Below are 14518 nucleotides of genomic sequence, written 5' to 3' on the forward strand. Positions count from 1 at the left end.
CCTGTTGTACCCAACCTCTTGATTCAAGTCAGAGCTGGAATACTGGTCAGGCACACACTGCAGGGGATGCGGACTCCCTTTATGGGGTGGTTGTAATGATTGCTGAGAAATTTTAAAAAATTGCATTTATCTTGTGAAGCACCCTGAGAGCTATTGATGAAGGGTGGGGTAGGGTGGGTGGATGTACACACACGCAGAGAGAGAATTTTAACATTGTGCATTCTGTGAACAAATCAAGGTGATGTTGTTAACCTTTAAAGCCCAAAACAGTTTCTGCCACTTTGTGTGGAGTAAGGGGAGTATAGAAGGGGAGTTTTTAATGTGTGACATTTTAGTGTATTTTTTGGTCTTTGTTGGAAGCCGCCCAGAGTGGCTGGGGAAACCCAGCCAGATGGGCGGGGTACAAATAATAAATTATTATTATTATTGTTATTATTATTATTAAGTCAAGGACCCAGACAACTCTGGCTAAAGGGCATAGCTGACCCAGAGACAAGGGAGCTGCAGGACAGACGGATGGACGGACAGACACACACCCACACCCATCTATTATTATTATTATTTTATTATAGCCATCTGGAGATCTAAACCAGTGTTTTGAGCTTATGTTGCTATCTAAGCAGCTCGTGGACTCGCCTCCTGAATTACACATGGAGGGGATGAGGCCTTGGTTCTGCAAGGAATAAATGGCATTCTTTCCTGGGTGATAGGGAACACCTGAGTGCTTTCTTCTTTTGAATTGCACTCCTCTGTGGTGCAAGGATGTTCCTAGATGGGCATCTCAGGATTTACCACTATGTTGTCCTTTTCCCTGAACCCCCCTTTCCCTTTTGATGTTGAACCACCAGATGCGGCACCTGATTGGCCGTCCTTGTTTCAAACGCTGCCGCCTCATTGGCTGCTGGCGGAAACCTCTGTGTGCTTTTCTCCCTCAAGTTCCTTCTGGCTCCCTTCCCTCTTTCTGTTAACCCCTTTCTCTCCTGCAAGATCATGGCATGCCAACAGGCTCGAACACAGCCAGAATCTGGCAGATGGAAGACCTGCCAGGAGAAACAATAACAAGGAAATCATAGGGGCCTGGAGTCATTACCGGGGGTGGTGGGGTGGAGGAAGCCGAGCAGGGAAATCCTTTGAAACCCTGATACATCTCAAGGCACAGGCTGGGGCTTAGGGGAATTTGTGCCTCTTAGGAAATCTGGATAAGTTGTTTGTACCATAAAACCTCATTTGTTCTGTGTGGTTAAAAAGTGCCTGTGCATTTCTAACACGTGCAGAAAGTTCTGGTGTCCGGTCCACAGCAGGTGAAGAACTTGGCCTCTCCCCCCAGTAGGGATATGTAAGGTATATAAGAGAGGACACCCCCCAGGGAAGAGCCGTTAGTCAGATGGTGAACAGATCGCAGTACACGTTTCATGTTCCTTTGAGCCTAGAGACCATGTTACTGTCCTCCGCAGGATATATCTCAAACTCTTTAAAGGCACTGGCGAAGTAGTGCTAAAAAGAATGATTCCTTTGCTAAAGATGAATGTTTCTGCATACAGTGGTACCTCGGGTTACATACGCTTCAAGTTACATACGCTTCAGGTTTACACACTCCGCTAACCCAGAAATAGTACCTCGGGTTAAGAACTTTGCTTCAGGATGAGAACAGAAATCGTGCTCCGGCGGTGCGGTGGCAGCAGGAGGCCCCATTAGCTAAAGTGGTGCTTCAGGTTAAGAACAGTTTCATGTTAAGAACGGACCTCCAGGACGAATTAAGTACTTAACCCGAGGTACCACTGTACTTAAAACCCATTGCCCTGGACATAGCCCAGGGGTTCCATTTTAAAAAATAAAATAAAAGCTCACTTACTCTACCTGGCTTCTGAATCTCAGGTTTCATATCTCTCAGTGATAATGCCCATCTCCTTGCTATAGATAGAACCCATTCTGATTTTCTGTGGCTTGTGTTAATTGCTTCCTAAGTGGCCGGAAGCCAAAAAGTTGAGGTGGGTTCTTTAATATTGTATCTCTGAAAACAGTTACAAGCTTAAAATTGGAAACTTGTAACTTGAAAGGTAGGATTTCCTATTCTCCCCCCCCCTCTGTGTGTGTGTGTGTGTGTGTGTGTGTGTGTGTGTGTGTACACTGACTGGCTTTGGTTTCTTCGATTCCACGAACTTCAGGCCGCTCCTTTCCTTGCACCTGATAGCTTTCAGTCCTAGTATTGGTAATCCAGCCAAGTGAAACTGTGAGAGGCTGGGAGGGTCCAAAGTCCCCGTTCTGTTGGACTTAAAGCTTTTGCAGATGACCTAGTTTTGACATTACAGGAGCCGGAGTCTAGTTTGAAAAGAGTTCTACAACTGATTCAAAACTTCGGTCGAGTGGCAGGATTTAAGTTAAATAAGCAAAAAACTAAAGTTTTGGGGAAAAACATGACAGACATTGAGTTGGAACAGCTTCAGAAAGAGACAGAACTAAATGTGGTTAAAAAAGTTAAATACCTAGGGGTAAACATAACAGCAAAAAATCTGAGTTTATTTAAAGATAATTATGAAAAATGTTGGTCAGAGATTAAGAGAGACTTGGATAGTTGGTCAAGACTAAAACTTTCTTTGTTAGGCCGAATAGCTGCCATCAAGATGAATGTATTGCCAAAAATGTTATTTTTGTTTCAGACACTGCAGATTGTAGACAAGACAGAGTGTTTCCGGAAGTGGCAGAAAGATATTTCTAAATTTGTCTGGCAGGGCAAAAAGCCCAGAATCAAATTTAAAATATTAACAGATGCGAAAGAAATAGGGGGCTTTGCCCTGCCAGATTTAAAGTTGTATTATGAAGCTGCAGCTTTCTGCTGGTTGAAAGATTGGTTACTTCTTGAAGATACGGATGTCTTGGATTTGGAAGGTTTTAATAATGCGTTTGGATGGCATGCATATTTATGGTATGATAAAGCTAAGATAAATAAGGCCTTCAAGAACCATATTGTCAGAAAATCAGTTTTTAATGTCTGGACAAAATATAAAGACTTATTGGAGAATAAAACTCCGAGGTGGCTGTCACCCCTGGAGGCTAAGGCTCGGAAAAGAGCCAATATGGAGGCCAACTGGCCAAAATATTGGGAGATAATAGAAAAGGATGGTGACAACTGGAAATTGCAGAGTTTAGAAAAGATGAGAGACAAAGTGCGAGACTGGTTACACTATGCTCAGATTAAAGAAGTGTTTAAAAATGACAAAAAGTTAGGATTCCAAGTGGAAAAGTCAAAGTTAGAAACTGAACTGTTAGAACCTAAGACTAAGGTACTTTCAAGAATGTATAACTTGCTGCTGAAATGGAACACACATGACGAAATGGTAAAATCAACAATGATAAAATGGGCGCAGGATATTGGGTATAATATTATGTTTGAAGATTGGGAAAGGTTGTGGACCTCTGGGCTGAACTTCACTGCATGTAATGCGTTGAAGGAAAATGTGATGAAAATGATGTATAGATGGTACATGACCCCTGTTAAACTGGCTAAAATATACCATTCGTCTGATAGCAAATGTTGGAAATGTAAGGAAAATGAAGGAACTTTTTTTCACCTCTGGTGGACCTGCCCTAGAGTGAAGGCCTTTTGGGAGAAGATATATAATGAATTAAAAAAGGTGTTTAAATACACCTTTACTAAGAAACCAGAGGCCTTTCTCCTGGGTATTGTCGGCCAGAGCGTGTTAAAAAAGGACAGAACATTCTTTTTGTACGCAACAACAGCAGCAAGAATATTAATTGCCAAGAATTGGAAAACTCAGGAGCTACCCACTGTGGAAGAATGGCAGATGCAACTGATGGACTATATGCAATTAGCCGAGATGACCGGCAGAATTCGAGACCAGGGAGAAGAAAGGATGGAAGAAGACTGGAGGAAATTTAAGATTTATTTACAAAAATATTGTAATTTGGCTGAGTGTTGAATTGGATGCCAGTGCAGACAATTGTCTACCATTAAATTAGATTTAAGGCTGAATTATATGTCAAACCAAATTAAGATTATTAATTAAGATGAGTTAAATGATAATTTGTTTGAAATTAATTTAATAATGATGTAAGTGTATGCGGGAGGTGTGGGGGAGTCCCATGTAACAATTGAGAGATGTTAAATGGACAATGATAAGTTGTGCTTATCTAATATATGCTTTATTTGAAAACTTCAATAAATATATTATAAAAAAAAAAAAAACAAAGTCCCCGTTCTGTTGGATCTGTGTCCCAGAGCAGAGTAGGGTTACCAGCGTCCCAAGATGTGGGAGGTTGCCGTAGATCTGTGTCCATTCGAATTAATATAAGTAAAGGAGGAGGGAGATTATGTTTTAAGATGGTGGGGAGCAAAGAGTAGAAACAGGCAGGCGCTTTTGTGTCCTGGGAAAAGGTGCCAACTCGCCCCTGGAGATAACAGCAGGAGGAAAAAGGAAATGCCTCTTGATTGAAACTCCACGTTCATAGAAAGGTGTACAAAGATCAAGTGACTGTATAGTTGGCAGGGTCCTGGATGTTCTGCCCCTGTAATCTAGGGATTATCGATGAGGCAATTGGTGAGGACAGGTGATTTTCTAGATAGCTGTGTCTTTCCCACCTTGTTTGGTAACGGGCATTGAGTGTGAAATGTGTGCTCAGTCCAGTGAACGGCATTTTGACATTTCAAGTAAGGGGTGAGATAGGGGAGAAAGACTGAGCCCGAGTGTGTCGTTTGGGAACAGCTCTGCCATTTGCACATCTGCATTTCCTGTTTGCACATCTGCACATCCCAGTCTCTCCCACAGATAATAATAGTAGTAGTAGTAATAATAATAATAATAATAATAGTAATAATAATAATAATTTATACCCCGCCCTCCCCAGACAAGACCGGGCTCAGGGCGGCTAACACCCAATAATAAAAACAAGTTGATTAAAATACAATTTAAAAAACAAGATTAAAATACAACATTAAAACATTAGGATGCAGCCTCTTCACAGGAGGAGAAAGGAAAAAAGAAAGAGGGGGAGGGAATCAAACTGATTCTAAGCCAAAGACCAGGCGGAACAACTCTGTCTTACAGGCCCTGCAGAAAGAAATCAGATCCCGCAGGACCCTGGTCTCATGAGACAGAGCGTTCCACCAGGCCAGAGCCAGTGTTGAGAAGGCCCTGGCTCTGGTTGAGGCTAATCTGACTTCCTTAGGGCCTGGGACCTCTAGGGTGTTGCTGCTTATGGACCTTAAGGTCCTCCGTGGGGCAGACCGGGAGAGGCGGTCCCATAGGTACGAGGGTCCTAGGCTGTAAAGTATTCAAATGCCCAGGGTGTGAGGGCACCCCCCTTTCCCACTCTGCGATGGAGCCTAATGTGAGTCAAACCTCATGGCGTTCCATCGCGCTAGACGCAAATGTTGGATTTGGGCTCTGGGCACATCATTTTTATTCATTAGTCTCTTTCCCCCCAGAAGGGTGAACTGAAAGCGACTTTATGCCCTCAGTCTTAAAGTTTGCACTTGTAGTATACCTGAAGGAATATTTCCACCCCCATCATTCTGCCTGGACGCTGAGGTCCAGTTCCGAGGGCCTTCTGGCGGTTCCCTTGCTGCGAGAAGCGAGGTTACAGGGAACCAGGCAGAGGGCCTTCTCGGTGGTGGCGCCCGCCCTGTGGAACGCCCTCCCTTCAGATGTCAAAGAGAAAAACAACTACCAGACTTTTAGAAGACATCTGAAGGCAGCCCTGTTTAGGGAAGCTTTTAATGTTTAACAGACCACTGTATTTTAATGCTTTGTTGGAAGCCGCCAAGAGTGGCTGGGGAGGCCCGGCCAGATGGGTGGGGTACAAATAATAAATTATTATTACAGTGGTGCCTCGGGTTAAGTACTTAATTCATTCCGGAGGTCTGTTCTTAACCTGAAACTGTTCTTAACCTGAAGCACCACTTTAGCTAATGGGGCCTCCCGCTGCCGCTACCGCGCGATTTCTGTTCTCATCCTAAAGCAAAGTTCTTAACCCGAGGTACTATTTCTGGGTTAGCGGAGTCTCTAACCTGAAGCGTCTGTGACCTGAAGCATATGTAACCTGAGGTTCCACTGTATTATTATTATTATTATTATTATTATTATTATTATTATTATTACTACTACTTCTGAGCATGTACAGTGTGTTTTCTCTTCATATTTCCCTTCCTGGGTCGCCACCCCACACCCTTAAAACCAAGAGGCTTTTGAAGCTCATTTTACAAATGATTCACCCTTCCCTTTGAATGCATCCAGAGGCCCGGAACGGCACCAGGCTAGCCCCAAAGTTTCCTTCGCCTTTTCACATCTTCCTCCTCTTCCTCTTTGGGTGTCGCTGCCTCACTCCTCCAGCGAGGGCAGTGCTGCTGCTTTTCCCCTCCTTTCACCCAGTTCAGAGTGCTGGGAAGGGAGGGGTGGAGCTTCTGGCCTTGCAACGTCAGGAAACTTGTGTGTAGCAGCCGAGCGAGCAAAGAAGGAGTGTGCGCGTCCCTGCCCGGATCAAGTGTCTCCTAGTCAGGGAAACCAACTGACTCTCCTCTCCTGGGCAGAGAAGAAAAACCCAATCTCCTCTTCCGGAGGAGAATCGTTCTCTCCCCCACCCCCTGTCCGCCCACCCTCTCCTCTGCCGTGTGATTTATTCCTCTCCAGCACCCTGCGGCTGACTTTTCAGGAAGTACAGCGATGGTGGAGGTAAGTGAACTTGCTGGACAGTTGCTCCCCCTCCCCCACGGGGCGCTTTCAGGAAGGGTGAGATCCCTGTCCGTGCTGGGCGACCGAGGGGGACGCCAGGCTCTCCCCTTACCCCCCAAAAAACAGTGTGTTCAAGCAGGGCATTGGCTTCTGGTGGAAGCTGCTCAACTCGGCGAAAAGGGAGAGGCTCTATTTTCAGGGTGGGCTCTTTCTTTGTGCATTTAATTTCAATTTTGTGCAGAATTTTCTCTCTTGCAAAAAAGCATCCGGAGAAAACTTTTTAGAATGGAAATCTAGTGTTGCAGGTTCTCTCTCTCTCTCTCTCTCTCTCTCTCTCTCTCTCTCTCTGTGAAATGGCTTATTGCATGTTTAACAACAGAGTTGCCCACCCATTTCTGAAATGGTTGCCTAGAGGTTGAGGGCAGGACAGGAGCGGCAGTTGACAGTCAAAATGTAGTCTACCTTCACGGTCAAATAATCTTGAGTTGGATGGCTGCACCGCCCAGTTGACTGCGGCCTGTAAGGCTGGGAGGCAGTGGCCAAATGGGTGAGGCTTCGTGATAAGAGTTGGTGAACTGTTCCTGTAGCTCTAAGCCTGTGGGCCTAGGAAAGGGCTGTGGGGATTAAAGGCCCCAAGAATAGTAATGCAAACTTCAAAGTGCCTTTGGGTATAAACCTATCCCTTGGCCCAGTTTGCTCATGACCAGACTCAATTTATCAGCATTGCAAAACTCAAGTGTGTGGTTGCTCCAAGGAGTTTACAATTAAACGGAGAAAGGGGAGGGAAATGGAGTTGGGGCCAGAAGGGAGCGTGTATGTTTATTTCAGTTCTGTGTACGTAAGTCTAGTTACTGTAGGGTATGGAGATGGAGGGGTTCTGCCAAGAGCTTCGTGCAAAAGGTGGGTCTTGAGGAGGAATCGGGGAAGCAATGGGGACGTATCCTGTGAGGGAGCTTGTGGCATCAGGGGCAGCCAAAGGAAAAGTAGACCTTCAGGCGACTTGGAGTAGTGAGGCTGGACTCCTGAATGTCTTAGGTGAGAGGATGTAGCAAGAAGAGGGGTGGGAGAGAGAGAAATTGGGGACCACAGAGGGCTTTGGAGGTACACGCATGTTTGTAGTAGCAAGAACCCACCCTTCAGCTTTGGCAGAGAGAGTTCCTAAGAAAGTGGGGATCCCTGGCTCCAGGTTTTTGGGTTCCACACTAGGAGAGGCATTCCCAAGGCTCATGGCACAGTCGTGGCTTTGCAGACCTCAAGATGAGAATTGTTGCATGCAGCTATTTATATGCAATTTGCAGCTTTCATTCCCTGCCTACCAAGGGCCCAGCGTTCTCTTGCTTTCTCCCTTCCCCCCATGCTTTGCCTGCAGCAGTGTGGTGCATAAATGCTGCTGCTCTTGAATAGGCCTCTGCTAAGAATGAAAATTCCACTACTGAGCCCAAAAAAGGCGACTGGCTGAGCAGGGTGCTAATGGCAGGGTAGGGTTGCAAGCAGGTCCTTTCCGGTAGGCAGCTGCCTTTTGATGCTTGGTAGCTGTGGGTTTTCTGGGAAATTTCTACTGGAATTTTTTCCTGATGCCCATGTGTGATCTAATTTAGCATGTTTGTTTTACTTGTGTTTACTAAACAAATCTAAACATGTTGAAACATCCAAGCTTACCTAAGACTGTATTTGCGTTTGGCACCTGTTCATTGTTACGTACCCAGTACATTTCCGAGCACAATTAAAAGTGTTGGTGCTGACCTTTAAAGCCCTAAACGGCCTCAAAGGCCCAGTGTACCTGAAGGAGTGTCTCCACCCCCATCATTCAGCCTGGACACTGAGGTCCAGCTCCGAGGGCCTTCTGGCAGTTCCCTCACTGCGAGAAGTGAGGTTGCAGGGAACCAGGCAGAGGGCCTTCTTGGTGGTGGTGCCCGCCTCGTGGAACACCATCCCATCAGATGTCAAGGAGGAAACAACTATCTGACTTTTAGAAGACATCTGAAGGCAGCCCTGTATCAGGAAATTTTTAATGTCTGATGTTTTATGATTTTTTTATGTGCTGTAAGCTGCCCCAGAGTGGCTGGGGAGATGGCTGGTGGCTCCTGCAGATGACCTTAGTGATCGAGCTGGGATATAAGGATTCGGGCGCTCCCTGAGATACCCAGGACATAAGTTGTTAATAGCTTTGCAGATTAATACAAGAACCTTCAACCTGGCCTTGTAGTAGATGGGCAGACAGTTTCAGATGCTTTAATGACCGCATGTTCTCGACCTGGTGTCCCCATCAGCAGTTTGGCCTCAGAGAACACCAGCTGGAGTTCTGGAATACAGTGACTAGCGTTCTTGTATTTGCTGCGCTTCAGCTGGAGATAGGTGTAGGGATTGGATAGCAGGAATGAGCTGAGAAGCTAGAGCCGAGCCTTGTACCATTTTGTCCACTGCATTGAACTGCCCTGAGAATTTTGCACGCTGCTGCCACTTTGGGGTGGCATAGCATTACAGCTGCACAAAGTTGCTTCACTGTGGAAGAAGAGTCTTGTGCTGGAAGCGGAACAGCTAGTGAACTCCTCAGGCTGCAAGCGGAAGGCAGGTGCAAGTTGCTCTCTGAGGGTTGTCTGTTGCCTGCACCCAGTGATGTGGGGCAGAAAGGTTTCTGTGGGAGAATTTCCATTTCATAAAATAATTAGCAATGATGGAATGCCAAATGGCAAGCTTAACAGTTTTTAAATTTGTAGCCTCTTTTAAAAAAAGAATTACAAGGAGAATAAGCATGCTGAATTAGATAACTATCGGGCAGTGGTTCCCAGTTAGCTAAGTACTGTTGACCCCTCTTTTTGAAAAGCCAAGCCATGGACCCTCTACCTTTGAAAATGTTGATACCTCTATTGTGGTATTTGTTGTGTGAATGGTGCCATGGACCCCCCTGGGTGGGTTACGCAGACCTCTGGGGTTCACAGACCACCAATGGAAACCATTGCTCTAGGGCATTGGAAAATTACCCTATGCAGATTTGCCCAAGAAATCTTTCCATCAATTTCAGATTTTTTTTGGAAAACCCATTGTTGCCTTAGGCTTTCCTGTGGAAACCTGACCAACAGCAACCCAGTAACTGAAGCTTCCCCATTCACTGGGCTGCAAACAGGATTTTGGGGGGGCCCACATACTGTATGTGGATTGGGCCCTCTGCTGTACTCGCTAAAGAAGACTTTATGTCATGTGCAATTTTGTACCCTCGTTTGCAGGTGGGGTGGAATACCCCGAAATAAATCTGGAGTCACACAACTCAACAGAATGTCAGCCAGTGACACTTTCCCTGTAATGGTTTCATACTAGAAAAGGCTTGCCCTGTTTAATTTCTGCCTGCCACATATCTGTTAAAGGCACTGAGCCCTTCTGTCCTCCAGTGCCACCTCTAAACCATTCAAAGAACTCAAGTTTCATGGGTTGTAAACATCATATTTCATCAGTTGAACTTAGGGTGGCAATACTACATTCAGTCAGTGCAAGATCAGGCATGGCATTTCAGATGGAGGGGGGTCAAAAGTGAATTGAGATCTACTACAGTTCTTTTCAAACGGGACCCGGGTGGCGCTGTGTGAGCCTAGGGCTTGCCAATCAGATGGTAGGCGGTTCGAATCCTCGCAACGGGGTGAGCTCCCGTTGCTTGGTCCCTGCTCCTGCCAACCTACCAGTTCGAAAGCACGTCAGAGTGCAAGTAGATAAATAGATACCACTCCGGCGGGAAGCTAAACGGCGTTTCCGTGCGCTGCTCTGGTTTGCCAGAAGCAGCTTAGTCATGCTGGCCACATGATCCGGAAGCTGTACGCCGGCTCCCTTGGCCAGTAAAGCGAGATGAGCGCCGCAACCCCAGAGTCAACCATGACTGGACCTAACGGTCAGGGGTCCCTTTACCTTTACATTTCTTTTCAGATGCTCATGCCTGAATCAATTCAAAGTGTAAATGGTTAAAAAGCAAGCACTGTATTCATTTCTTGTGGCTATTTATTAATATAACAATTGTGGCATTTTTTTTCTTGTGAATATGGCAGCATCTCTGGATCTAGAAATGCATCTTGAATTCCATTTATGTTTACATAGTAGACACAGGAATTTGCATGCTGATGCTGTAGATTCTTGCATAAAAGTCTTTGGGCAACACAGTTTTTTTCAATGAGTAAAACCTTGTTTACCAGGCAAAAATGTTCCTCATTAACCAGGCCTTTGGCTAATTGACATCCAGTGCCCTTTTTGTTTTTATCTTGATTTTGTATTTTGTGTTTTTATATTGTGATTTTATCTTGTGAACCACCCTGACACCTGTGGGTATAGGACAGTATACTACTATTACGACTACTACTAATAATAGCATTTATCCCAGAAGAGGGTTTTCACATCTCTAGGTGTAGACTATAGGCTTTGTGTGCGGAAGGTCCCATAATCGGTCTCCATAGAACTGTGAAAGATCCCACCTGATCCCTGGAAAGCCTCTGCTTCTTGTGGACAAGGCAGCACTGATCCAGTTGGGCCGTGTTCCTCCTTGCTCTAAAGCAGTTCCCATAGGTCTTGTGAGCATGTTAATTTCAGGAGCCCGCAAATATTTCTAAAACATCATGGTTGCATGCCCAGTAGGGGTTTATCTCCGCAGATGGTCTTAGACTCCTTTTCGCACAATGCCTGTGTGTTGACGCTGTTGTTGTAACTCAGCCGTACAAATACACAGTGTTCCAACTTCTTTTTAAAAAGCTGCACCACAGAACCAGTTTATATCTGATCCCGAAGAAACTAGTTTTGTCAGTCTCTTCCAGTTTCCCTCTGTCTGTCTTTTTTTTTTTTTTTTTAAGGTGGTGGTTATATTTTCAGCCAGTGGCAAGATCTTAACTGCTGGGTGTGTGCTAGTGGACGTAGGCGTGCTCGCTCTACTCCTCTGCTTATCCAGGGCCGTGAAAAAGTGTTGGTTTATGGCTGACTAATTAAACAAGGCAGGGAGATAAAGGGAATTTGACCTAGGTTAAGGTTGGTGGATGTGGCTAGTGAGGGGGGGGTAGGCCCTTGGAGAGTAATTTGACCTTCTCCTCTCCTTCAGCAAACATGTAGGTCCCTTTGCAGAGGTGGCAAAAGTGAAAAAAGCGTTAGCTCTGAACTTAACCTCCCCCCCCCAATCTCTGGAAACTGGGAGGCAATCGCTCTTTAGTTGCTTAAATGTATTGGGATTCGGCTATGTGCATCCCATTAAAAACTGCTCAGCCATGAAGATTGCTGCGTAAGTTATTCTGGGAGTTAAAAGTTCTTCACTTCCGTACAGTTTGCATGGCTTCCTCCTTAGCAAGGGGGATCAAATGGCTGCTGATACTTATGGCTTTACATGCAACGGGGGTTGTACAGTGGTACCTCGGGTCACAGACGCTTCAGGTTACAGATGCTTCAGGTTACAGACTCCGCTAACCCAGAAATAGTATCCCGGGTTAAGAACTTTGCTTCAGGATGAGAACAGAAATGGCGCGGCGCGGCAGCAGCAGGAGGTCCCATTAGCTAAAGTGGTGCTTCAGGTTAAGAACAGTTTCAGGTTAAGAATGGACCTCCAGAACGAATTAAGTTCTTAACCTGAGATACCACTGTGATTGATCTGAGGCTGCAGATTGACCTCCCCAGTGAGGCCGGCCCTTTTCGAGAGGGTGTAAAACCTGGAAAGGGGAGATTTTTGTTTGACCATTTAATGAAGTCTTTGTGTTCCTGCTGTGTAGTGTTAACATTTTGTTGGATTTCCTCAAAAGACAGTTGGAATGGCGCCTTGTACTCCTTCTTCCGGCAACTCCTGCAGCCAAACTGATGCCAGATCCACTGCTCTGCTTTCCTTTGGACCCCACGAGCGAGGCTGAGGGGGGGGGTCTTGTCATCTGGGCAAACCAGGACCTCCAGACACACTGCCCAGGCTTGCACCCCGGGGAAGTCATTTCGGTGCTGCTAACGCAGCAGTTTGACTTCACCCCCAGAGGCGCACTCCGTTGTCTCTCAAGACAGACGGATGCCAACAACAACAATGTGTTTTCATTGCACAGCAAGAAAATTGTTTTACAGTATGTCAGAAATATCTCTTTAAGTCATAGAATAATAAAATGCAACAAGTAAGATGAGTGAGGTGGAGTAAAAATATTCTAAATTAATTATTTTTACGTTATGTTCTGGAAGGATCGCTATTGGCTAACCCATATTCACCAGGCACCAAGTACAGTGGTAGCTCGGTTTACGAATGATACGGTTTACGAACTCTGCAAAACTGGAAGCAATGTCCCGGTTTGCGAACTTTACCTCGGTCTAAGAATGGAATCCGCACGGTGGAAGGGCATGGGCGGCGGGAGGCCTCATTAGGGAAAGTGCGCCTTGGTTTAAGAACGGTTTTGGTTTAAGAATGGACTTCCGGAGTGGATTAAATTCGTAAACCGAGGTACCACTGTAATGGCAGAAGTACTTGAGCTCCAAGGAGAAAAAGGAGGGATAGAAATGCAACAACAGCAGCTACCTTTTCAATAGGGGATCTTCTAGCTGCCTTTTTCTGACCAGACTTGCTTCTTCATTTGAATCAAAAATAGGAAGGACCTCACTGAGCATTTATTTACAGTGGTACCTCGGGTTACATACGCTTCAGTTTACAGACGCTTCAGGTTACAGACTCCGCTAACCCAGAAATAGTACCTCGGGTTAAGAACTTTGCTTCAGGATGAGAACAGAAATCGTGCTCCAGCGGCTCGGTGACAGCAGTTTCAGGTTAAGAACATAAAATTTATACAGTGGTACCTCGGGTAAAACCTCAGCGCCTAGGACTTGCCGATCGCATGGTCGGCGGATCGAATCCCCACGACGGGGTGAGCTCCCGTCGTTCGGTCCCAGCTCCTGCCCACCTAGCAGTTCGAAAGCACAATTAAGTGCAAGTAGATAAATAGGTACCGCTTTATAGCGGGAAGGTAAACGGCGATCCGTGTGCTGCTCTGGTGCCGGTTCGCCGGAGCAGCTTCGTCACGCTGGCCACGTGACCCGGAAGTGTCTGTGGACAGCGCTGGCTCCCGGCCTCTAGAGTGAGATGAGCTCACAACCCTAGAGTCTGTCAAGACTGGCCCGTACGGGCAGGGGTACCTTTACCTTACCTTGGGTTAAGTACTTAATTCATTCCGGAAGTTCGTTCTTAACCTGAAACTGTTCTTAACCTGAAGCACCACTTTAGCTAATGGGGCCTCCCACTGCCACTGTGCCGCTGGAACACGATTTCTGTTCTCATCCTGAAGCAAAGTTCTTAACCTGAAGCACTATTTCTGGGTTAGTGGAGTCTGTAACCTGAAGCGCATGTAACCTGAAGCGTATGTAACCTGAGGTACCACTGTATATGGCTTGACTATAGACAAAAATGGAAATGGTATTCCAGCCCACGCTCTACCCATGGCAATCTTGTCTGTCTGAGCAAGGGATATACTACATCCCAGTTTCCAGAATCGACTTTTTCAGTGGTGGTTAGACTTTTGCTCTGTCTCCCATCACCCTGATTAATGGTTTTAATTCCAGCCTACTTTTTCTGCAGTAGCAACGGTGTGTCTCCTTCTTTTGGTGGAAAACTTGGAGAATTTCTCCCTTTTTAATGAACGGAACACCAGAGTCAATGCAGGGGGAAATCTCATCAGGATTGCAAAGCACACTGAATGTGTCAAAGGAATTCAGTGATTGGGATATTTCCAGCATCACCTGGAGACCGAAAATATTATTGCATTTCTTTTGGTTAAGCTTTCTTTTTAAAAAAATCCATTTTATAATGTAGTTTACTGCATTTTCTGACCCATCAGCATCTGGAGTCAGGAGGAATTTTC

General features: G+C 45.7%; 1 protein-coding gene across 5 annotated transcripts in view; it reads left to right on the plus strand.

The window, feature by feature from the left end:
• PAK4 (p21 (RAC1) activated kinase 4) overlaps positions 1-14518 on the plus strand; it is an 83111-nt gene that overhangs the window by 26732 nt on the left and 41861 nt on the right. The window contains exon 1 of one of the 5 annotated variants that reach the window (XM_083627187.1): positions 6455-6686. The exons of the other annotated variants lie outside the window; for them this stretch is intronic. The gene's annotated coding sequence lies outside the window, so the exon portion shown is untranslated. Of the gene's footprint in view, positions 1-6454; positions 6687-14518 lie in introns of those variants that run through there. 5 annotated transcript variants of the gene reach the window in all.

The sequence above is a fragment of the Podarcis filfolensis genome, assembly GCF_964270895.1.
Source record: "Podarcis filfolensis genome assembly, chromosome: 8".
NCBI lineage: Eukaryota > Metazoa > Chordata > Lepidosauria > Squamata > Lacertidae > Podarcis > Podarcis filfolensis.